The sequence below is a fragment of the Toxorhynchites rutilus genome, chromosome 1, assembly GCF_029784135.1.
Source record: "Toxorhynchites rutilus septentrionalis strain SRP chromosome 1, ASM2978413v1, whole genome shotgun sequence".
Lineage (NCBI taxonomy): Eukaryota > Metazoa > Arthropoda > Insecta > Diptera > Culicidae > Toxorhynchites > Toxorhynchites rutilus.
Window position 1 is genome coordinate 140,020,157 of NC_073744.1, and position 8,532 is coordinate 140,028,688.

General features: G+C 39.6%; 1 protein-coding gene across 1 annotated transcript in view; it reads right to left on the reverse strand.

The window, feature by feature from the left end:
• The window catches only part of LOC129762534 (vacuolar protein sorting-associated protein 18 homolog), a 61,697-nt gene that overhangs the window by 2,644 nt on the left and 50,521 nt on the right, over positions 1–8,532 (reverse strand). The gene's annotated exons all lie outside the window — the stretch shown is intronic.

The window sequence follows — 8,532 nt, forward strand, 5'->3', positions numbered from 1 at the left end:
ACTAAATCAACGATAGTCCTACGTCACCCTTACGATTATACCACAGATATAACTTACTTCCTGTTTTTGTTTTTATAGTGCGAAGGTTCATTCATACATAATTGTGTGGATAGTGTATGTAATCCTCCCTTTACATCCAAAGTATTTCGCCTGCAATGTGCAGTCTTTCCCTTTATACACACCGTGTCAATACGACACAGCCCTGCGCTCATATTTGGCCCACTTTTAGGTTTTGTACAACCCTGCATCATCCAACCCAATCACGCAGCACGAACACTCGTCTAGTGATCCCCGATTTTTGAAATTAATCGTTCATCCACTAATCGAATACTTATCAGCAGTTTATTATTCGATACGATTAATTGCTCCAAATAATCGATTAATCGATTAATCGTCATACTGAGAGAAGTAATTAGTTAGACTAATATATCTCATTTGTTAGAAAGCCATCTGGAATCAAAAAAGTGTTCATTCCGCCCGAAAATTAATTATTATCTTTTACGCACCCCTAAACTCGTGAACGAAGGTCATTTCGCATCGACGGCTTGAGCTTCTTTTAGGAGTTTAGGAGAGCGTCAAAGATAATGATTGATTTTCAGAATAAAACTGCTGCGGCCGTACGGTTTTTTTGCTCTGGGTTTGGATCGATTAATCGACGTAAATTATTCGTTCGCTTCGATTATTGGTTGCGCAGTATTCGTTCGATTAATAATCGATTTCTATAGGAAGTATTCGATTAATCGATTAATCGAACGATTATCGGGGATCACTATACTCGTCCTCTTTCGTGTCTGGGCAGCGGTGAATGTAAAGCCGGGTTCAGACGGTGCGAGTAAGCATACGAGTCGATCTAGTCAGTTACTGCAGTGCAGCTACTCACACCGTGTGAACACATCATGCCAGTTAGTGTCATGTGTGATTCGGCGTGCGAGCTACTTCAAAGTTTTTTGAATTTACTCGCACTCGCATCCCTCAAAACGTCAAAAAACAGAATTTAGCGTTCGAATCAGGGATGCCAAATGTAAACAAATGTCTCTATTTTTAAGATATTTGAAAATATGCGAAGATATTTATAGACTTGAAAAATATTGGAAAAACAAATAAAACCCTAATAGTTTCTAAACGGAATCGTTGTTATTTTGTTTGGCACACTGGCGGGGCACGTTTTCTTATTGAGACAGTTTTATTGGGAATCTAAATATAAAATCATCATCGGGCACAATTTTCATTCAAAATTCACTCACAACTTGCAAAAAAAAGTATTGTTCTAAGAAACAGAATACATATTCGATTTGAAAAAAAGTATATTTTCATTCATTATTTTAGTTTTTGAGACGTATTTATTCCTCCGGCGAATCTACTATCATTTTCATTTCACAAATTGGTACACGAAGCTGCTGTCAACGCGAAGTAAATCAAATTTTGAAAAATCTTTTAGACTGCCATTTGTAGCACCACATACTTTCGGAATTAATTAAGCTATGGATGCTTTCGAGGTTCTAAAAAATAGCGACAATAATCTGATATATATTCCATATTCCAGAAGAAAGGCACATCATTTCTAGTTTCACTCATGAGTGTATATTGGCGTTGTATTTGTGGAGCAATTAAATCCAACAGTTTTTTCACTTTTTCAGGTGTTATTTCCAACACTGCTCTGTACTCTCGGGGATCATCATCGTGGAGTTACTCCAGTATTGTATTTGTTACTCCTTTTCTTTGCATCCAATTCCTGGCCCGAATCCTTTTTTCTTTCTGCTTTTTTCGGATAGTACCCTCAGTTCAAAGAAATTCAGCACAAAGTATTTGTAAACACGGCCAGCGTGTGTCTCGCGATAAAATTTAAAATTGTGTAATGATAAATTCAACTGAAAACCTAAGCCGAAAACAGCCAATAAATAAGTTGATTTCGGATCAATCATCTGTCAAATTCGGACCTGATTGCTGTTTCTGACTATTTGATGGACATTTGAAAAATCGTCTGGCATCTCTGGTAAACCCGTACTTAGTATCTAGTTTCTTGTCAGCAGCTCACATTGTGTGAACGGACAAGGCGAGTCAACCATTTGTCAAGCGAGTTCACCGGGTCAGTAGCTGCTCGTTGTGAAGTCAGCTACTAGCAACGTATAAATGGGCCTTAAAGCCGGGTTCAGACGGTGCGAGCAAGCATACGAGTCGGTCTAGTCAGTTACTGCAGTGCAGCTACTCACACCGTGTGAACACATCATGCCAGTTATTGTCATGTGTGATCCGGCGTGCGAGCTACTTCAAAGTTTTTTGAATTTACTCGCACTCGCATGCTTCAAAACGTCAAAAACAGAATTTAGCGTTCGAATCAGGGATGCCAAATGTAAAGAAATGTCTCTATTTTTAAGATATTTGAAAATATGCGAAGATATTTATAGACTTGAAAATTATTGGAAAAACAAATAAAACCCTCATAGTTTCTTAACGAAATCATTGTTATTCTGTTTTGCACGCTGGCGGGGCACGCTTTCTTTTTGAGATAGTTTTCTGGAGAATGTCTAATATAGAATCATTATCAGGCACAATTTTCATTCAAAATTCACTCACAACTTGCGAAAAAAAGTAAGGTTCTAAGAAACAGAATACATATTCGATTTAAAAAAGTACATTTTCATTCATTATTTTAATTTTTGACGCGTGTGAATAAAATTTTAAAAAGTCTTCTAGACTATCATTTAAAGCATCACATACTTCCGGAATTATCTTAGCTATGGATGCTTTCGAGATTCTAAAAAATATCGACAACAATCTGAACAATATTCCAGAAGAAAGGCATATCAATGTCATTTATATTATCACTCTTGCAGGTACAGCATCCTTCATGAGTGTATCTTGGCGTTGTATTTGTGGAGCAATTAAATTCAACAGTTTTTCCACTTGTTCAGGTGTTATTCTCAACACTGCTCTGTAATCTCTATAAAATTGTGTAATGATACATTCAACTGAAAACCTAAGATGAAAACTACCAATAAAGAAGTCGATTTCGGACCAATCATTTGACAAATTCGGACCTGATTGCTGTTTCTGACTATTTGATGGACATTTGAAAAATCGCCTGGCATCCCAGGTAAACCCGTGCCGTAGTATCTAGTTTCTCGCCAGCAGCTCACACTATGTGAACGGACAAGGCGAGTCAACCAATTGTCAAGCGAGTCCACCGGGTCAGTAGCTGCTCATTGTCAAGTCAGCTACTAGCAACGTATAAATGGGCCTTAAGACGTGTGTTCTGTAGCTGAAGTGTAAAGCAATTCCGAAATGGCTGGTCTCATGGTGGCTGAAATCTACACATTGGCGATCCTGCCAGGAGGCTGTTTTTTCCAGCCTAAAGAACAATTTGGAAATATTGTTTCTGCCGCTTAGAGACCGGTCATCCGGGAGTTCCAGTGCGTGTTGGAAATTAGTGAGTGATATTAGCCAAGATGAAGGAAGAAAGAGGGAAAGGAGACGGAAAACACGTGTTTTTTTCTCATGCAGTGGAAAATAATCGAGAAGACTTTTTTTCTATTGTAGTAAACTTAGTTCGGTTTCTTTATACGTACGTTATTATTTGAAAGCCCGGCAGTAAAAAACTAGTGGGAAAAATGGTAACTTGGTAGCGGATCGAGACGACCGCACTCTGAATTTTGGCAGCGGATCGAGACGACCGCGATAGTTAAAACGGAGGAAACGGAAGCGGATCGAGACGACCGCGAAGATTATAACAAATTAACTGGTAGCGGATCGGGACGACCGCGTTTGGTAGATGTGGTAGTTAAACACAGTAGCGGATCGAGCAGATTGCGCGAAAAGGCAATGAATTTGGGTAACTTAACGTTAGCCTACATTACTGTAAAATGGAGTAAAACAATGATCGAGTGCTAACGGTTCATTGTTTAATGATTTTTTTTTGCATTTTACCTGAACTGAATAAATGTGTTTTCGATTTTTCTGAGTGATTCGGGAGAGTTTGATAATATGCCATCGGCTGACGAGTTTGGTACCGATAATCAGTATCAGTATCTCTATTAACGTATGAAGCAATTGGGAGAAACACTAAAGCAACAATTGAGAGGCATGGATGCCGGTCACGAGGATCCGCATGGGAATTACCGGAGGTGGAATACCACCAACTTGAGCGCGAGTGCATGGAAAATTAGCGCGAGTGCATGCTCAGAAATTATTCGATGGGAAAATATTCGGCCATTCCCTGACAACGTATTTTTTTGACGCAGGATTACGTCTTTTATTTCTGTACTGTGGTCTATGTTAAAATTTTCGAATACGAAAGCGTTACGTTGGAGGTGCAAGGGTTTAAACGTTAATATCTCTGCCGGCTAAACGAAGTGGTATGATAATCACTTTATTCAAACGATAAAAGTATCAATGATGCATACAAATGGCGCCTCTGGCTATGTATTCGATAGAGGAAATTTCGAAATGTTTTATTTGGGGTAAATGGAATATTTCATTATTTCAAAGAAGCCGCTTTGTTAGATAAAAGCAACACTGCCAATCTAGAATGTTCACGAAGCTTTAAGTAGATTGGTGCGGAAGCTCATGTGGGTTCCGTACATCGTTGGTTTTCATACTATTGGGTGCAGAGAGTTTGTGTACAATCGGTTTGAATGTAATGGTTGTTGATTTTATACATTGACAAAAATATATAATTGTGATGGTGGAACAAATATAAAATCGTCTTTGGCGGCAGTCACTAATAACCTGCTCGACGCGAGGAATCAGAAATCAAAAACAGACGGCAATTGCTCGAGAAGACGCAAGGTGGGCAACTCACCAACTTCCAAGAAGCTATCTCTACAGAACATTCAGAAAGCTAAAGAATCTACCAGGACATTGCTCTACAGCCACTCCAGGTAGAAATTCCAAATCCTAACGTTGAACATCAAATACAAGCCAAGAGAACATCTCAATATTTGAAAAATTACATAACAATTGTGGAAGATGAAGCAATTTGAAATCTAACAAGTAAAAAGAGGGATATTTAATTATGTATCTGACAGCAACACAACTATTTATCCGTGAGTTTTAGTTTTTTTTCGGAAGAGGGGTGATGTGTGGATAGTGTATGTAATCGTCCCTTTACATTCAACGTATTTCGCCTGCAATGTGCAGTCTTTCCCTTTATACACACCGTGTCAATACGACACAACCCTGCGCTCATATTTCACCCACTTTCAGGTTTAGTCCAACCCTGCATCATCCAACCCAATCACGCAGCACGAACACTCGTCCTCTTTCGTGTCTGGACAGCGGTGAAGGTAAGACGTGTGTTCTGTAGCTGAAGTGTAAAGCAATTCCGAAATGGCTGGTCTCATGGTTACTGAAATCTACACAATAATTATCTATATAAATGAAAATGGAAGGCCAAATGTGTTGCTAAGCACAAAACCTGAAAAAGCAATGGTCCGATTTGAGCCGTCTTTATTTTCTTGTACTCATCTCTGTCCATAGATCAATGTTATGGTGAGAAAGTTTTGAAATGTTTAAAAAGCTTCGAGAGAAAATCAAACATGTATTCCATGTAACGGAGAAACATGTTTTTTGCAGATGAATCAAGAATCTTGAGCGAAAATAGTGTCTGAAAATAAATTTATGTTATAATGGCGAGTAGTAGAAGTTGCTCGGGGTCGGTTCTTGGGTTTCGGTTCCTAAATGTGGACTGTATTAAATTTCACTTGATTTGGTCGGATAAAAACACTGTTTAAACACTTAAAAATATTCTTTATAAGTTCTTATTAGTTCTGTTGACGTAGGACTACGTCTAACCGGAAGATATAGGGGGTGAAATGGAAATCTAGGCACTGAACAAGTAGGAAAAAATGCAAGATTTGGAACGCTTATAACTCGAGCATTTCTCAATAGATCGCAAAGGTTTTTGCATCAATTGATAGGAATAATATATCTACGCATCTATCATAACGAATAACATTTCATTTTTCTTGAGATAAATAATTGAATAATTGTGAAATATCAAGCATTGTCCAAATACACTATGTGCCCATTTTTGATTGGTCCATTTTGTGCTCCTCAAATCGTACCGACCAAAACGGGCAACCAGAGCAGCAGCGAAATAGAATGAAGCACGATTGGAAAGGAAAAAGAAAAAAAATTAACGAAACATTGGTCGCAGTCTCACACATGCGTAATTCTCGAGCCAGCCAGTCAGCTTAAAAATACCCTCTCCGCTGCCGTAACGATCATTCTCATCCGAACCGTACACCACATCGTTTCGCATCACCTCACATCAACAAACCAACACAAGCAGCCATGGTTGGATATGGCAAAGGAGGAAAAGTGAAGGGAAAGGCAAAATCCCGCTCGAACCTTGATCTGGAGTTCCCGCTCGTGTTGATCTGGAGTTCCCCGCAAGGGTAGCTAGGTCGAGCGCGTTAGTACCTGTGTACCAGTCCACCTAGCCGGCGTTATATAGTTTCGGCCGCCGAAGTGATCGAGTTAGCTGGCAAAGCTGCTCGCGACGATAAGAAAACCTGCATTCGGAACAGAACACATTCGGTTCGGCGGACATCAAGACAACAGGCAGTCGCAGCGAGTGGCGAGTGGCAAAAGCAATCGCAAAACGGCATCAAAAAGTTTGTTCTTTATACAAACTGCTTTGATGGCAAATCCAGAACAAGGCGGCTTCGAGGGCGTTCGAAATGGTTTTTTTCAAAACCACGAGTACTAAGTTTTCTAAATTGGAAGCATTCCATAAAACAAGGCGCTTTTCAGGGCCATTAAATCTTCCAAAAAAGAGTTTAGGAAATAAAGTTCAATGCTTTCTAAAACATTATCCAAAATAATAATAAAACACAAATTGATGTTTTCATAATTTGTTTGCCAGGATCTGATGAGTATGTGAATTTGGCAGTTGTTCTGAGCTTATTGATAGTTGGGGACTTTCCTGATTATTCAATTTTCACCAATTCTTAAATTGTTTCCAGATTTAAAGTACAGTAATCTACAATTAGTTCGACATTTAGCTAATTGGACGGACATGTAATGCGACTTATTTAGTTGGACATTTTTGTAAACATAGAGATCCAAATTATGACCCCACATTGAAAGTCGACACTGTACCACTGTCATCGCAAATGTTCAATTACAGGTTAAAATTACCTCCAATCCGGCACTGAGTGGTGGTAATGCGACGTGCCATTGAATGTAATTTACTGTAAAATATGTCACAAGCTGGATGGGAAGAAATTTTCCAACTGTGAAAGCTGTGGCGAGTGGCAAATGCAATCGCTAAACAGAAAGGTTTAGCCGAACAAGATGGGGATATCGAGTGATAATTAAACAATAAACTCTTTAGACTTTTTGTGATCCTGAAAAGGACCTTTGTTAGCCTGTATGTGAATCCAACGAGCGAACAAATCGTAATGAATGTATTTTTTTGCCATCGCTCCCTTTTAACGCTCATTCGTTCGTCTCGTTGGACTCGCCCCTTTGGCTGAGTCTGCCGATTTGTCTCTATCCTGTGAGTGTGTACCGCTAGAGTATAAAACACGCGGACCCAAAAAAATATCATATTTTCTTTCAAACCGTAAACCCGTGTGGTTGTACGGCATCGGCATCGTGTACTCAACAAAGGAGGAAAAGAGAAGGGAAAGGCAAAATCCCGCTCGAACCGTGGTGGTCTGCAATTTCCCGTAGGTGTATCCGCCAATTGCACCGGAAAAGGTTGCTAGGTCGAGCGCGTTAGTACCTGTGTACCAGTCCACCTAGCCGGCGTTATATAGTTTCGGCCGCCGGAGTGATCGAGTTAGCTGGCAAAGCTGCTCGCGACGATAAGAAAACCTGCATTCGGAACAGAACACATTCGGTTCGGCGGACATCAAGACAACAGGCAGTTGCAGCGAATGGCGAGTGGCAAACGCAATCGCAAAACGGCATCAGGTAGCAGAAGAAAAAAGTTTGTTCTTTATACAAACTGCTTTGGTGGCAAATCCAGAACAAGGCGGCATCGAGGGCGTTCGAAATGGTTTTTTTCAAAACCACGAGTACTAAGTTTTCTAAATTGGAACCATTCCATAAAACAAGGCGCTTTTCAGGGCCATTAAACCTTCCAAAAAAGAGTTTAGGAAATAAAGTTCAATGCTTTCTAAAACATTATCCAAAATAATAAAATATATATTTAACAAAAACTGTCCCCTTTGTATAGTCCTACGTCACTCCGGTTATGTCCCCGACATTACCCACCCGTCTTTTTTTGTTTATAACACGTTATCGGTTCGATAGCTAAAATAACTATCAGTTCGGTACGCAAAACTAAACTTTGAGTCAAAAACACGTCGTTTCGGTAGGCAAAAAGTAACTGAAAGAATCTTCATCGTTGCGCACGCGTTTTTTGTAGCGCTCGGATTTATCGTTGTATATGTGCGTTTGCGATTCTTCTCTTCCAGTGGCGCATATTTCATTTTCATTTGCTGGGCGTTAGATCGCACAGAAGTACACCCAGTTTTTTTTACACGGTTTTTTACGAGGTTTTTTTTACGCTGATTTTCCAAT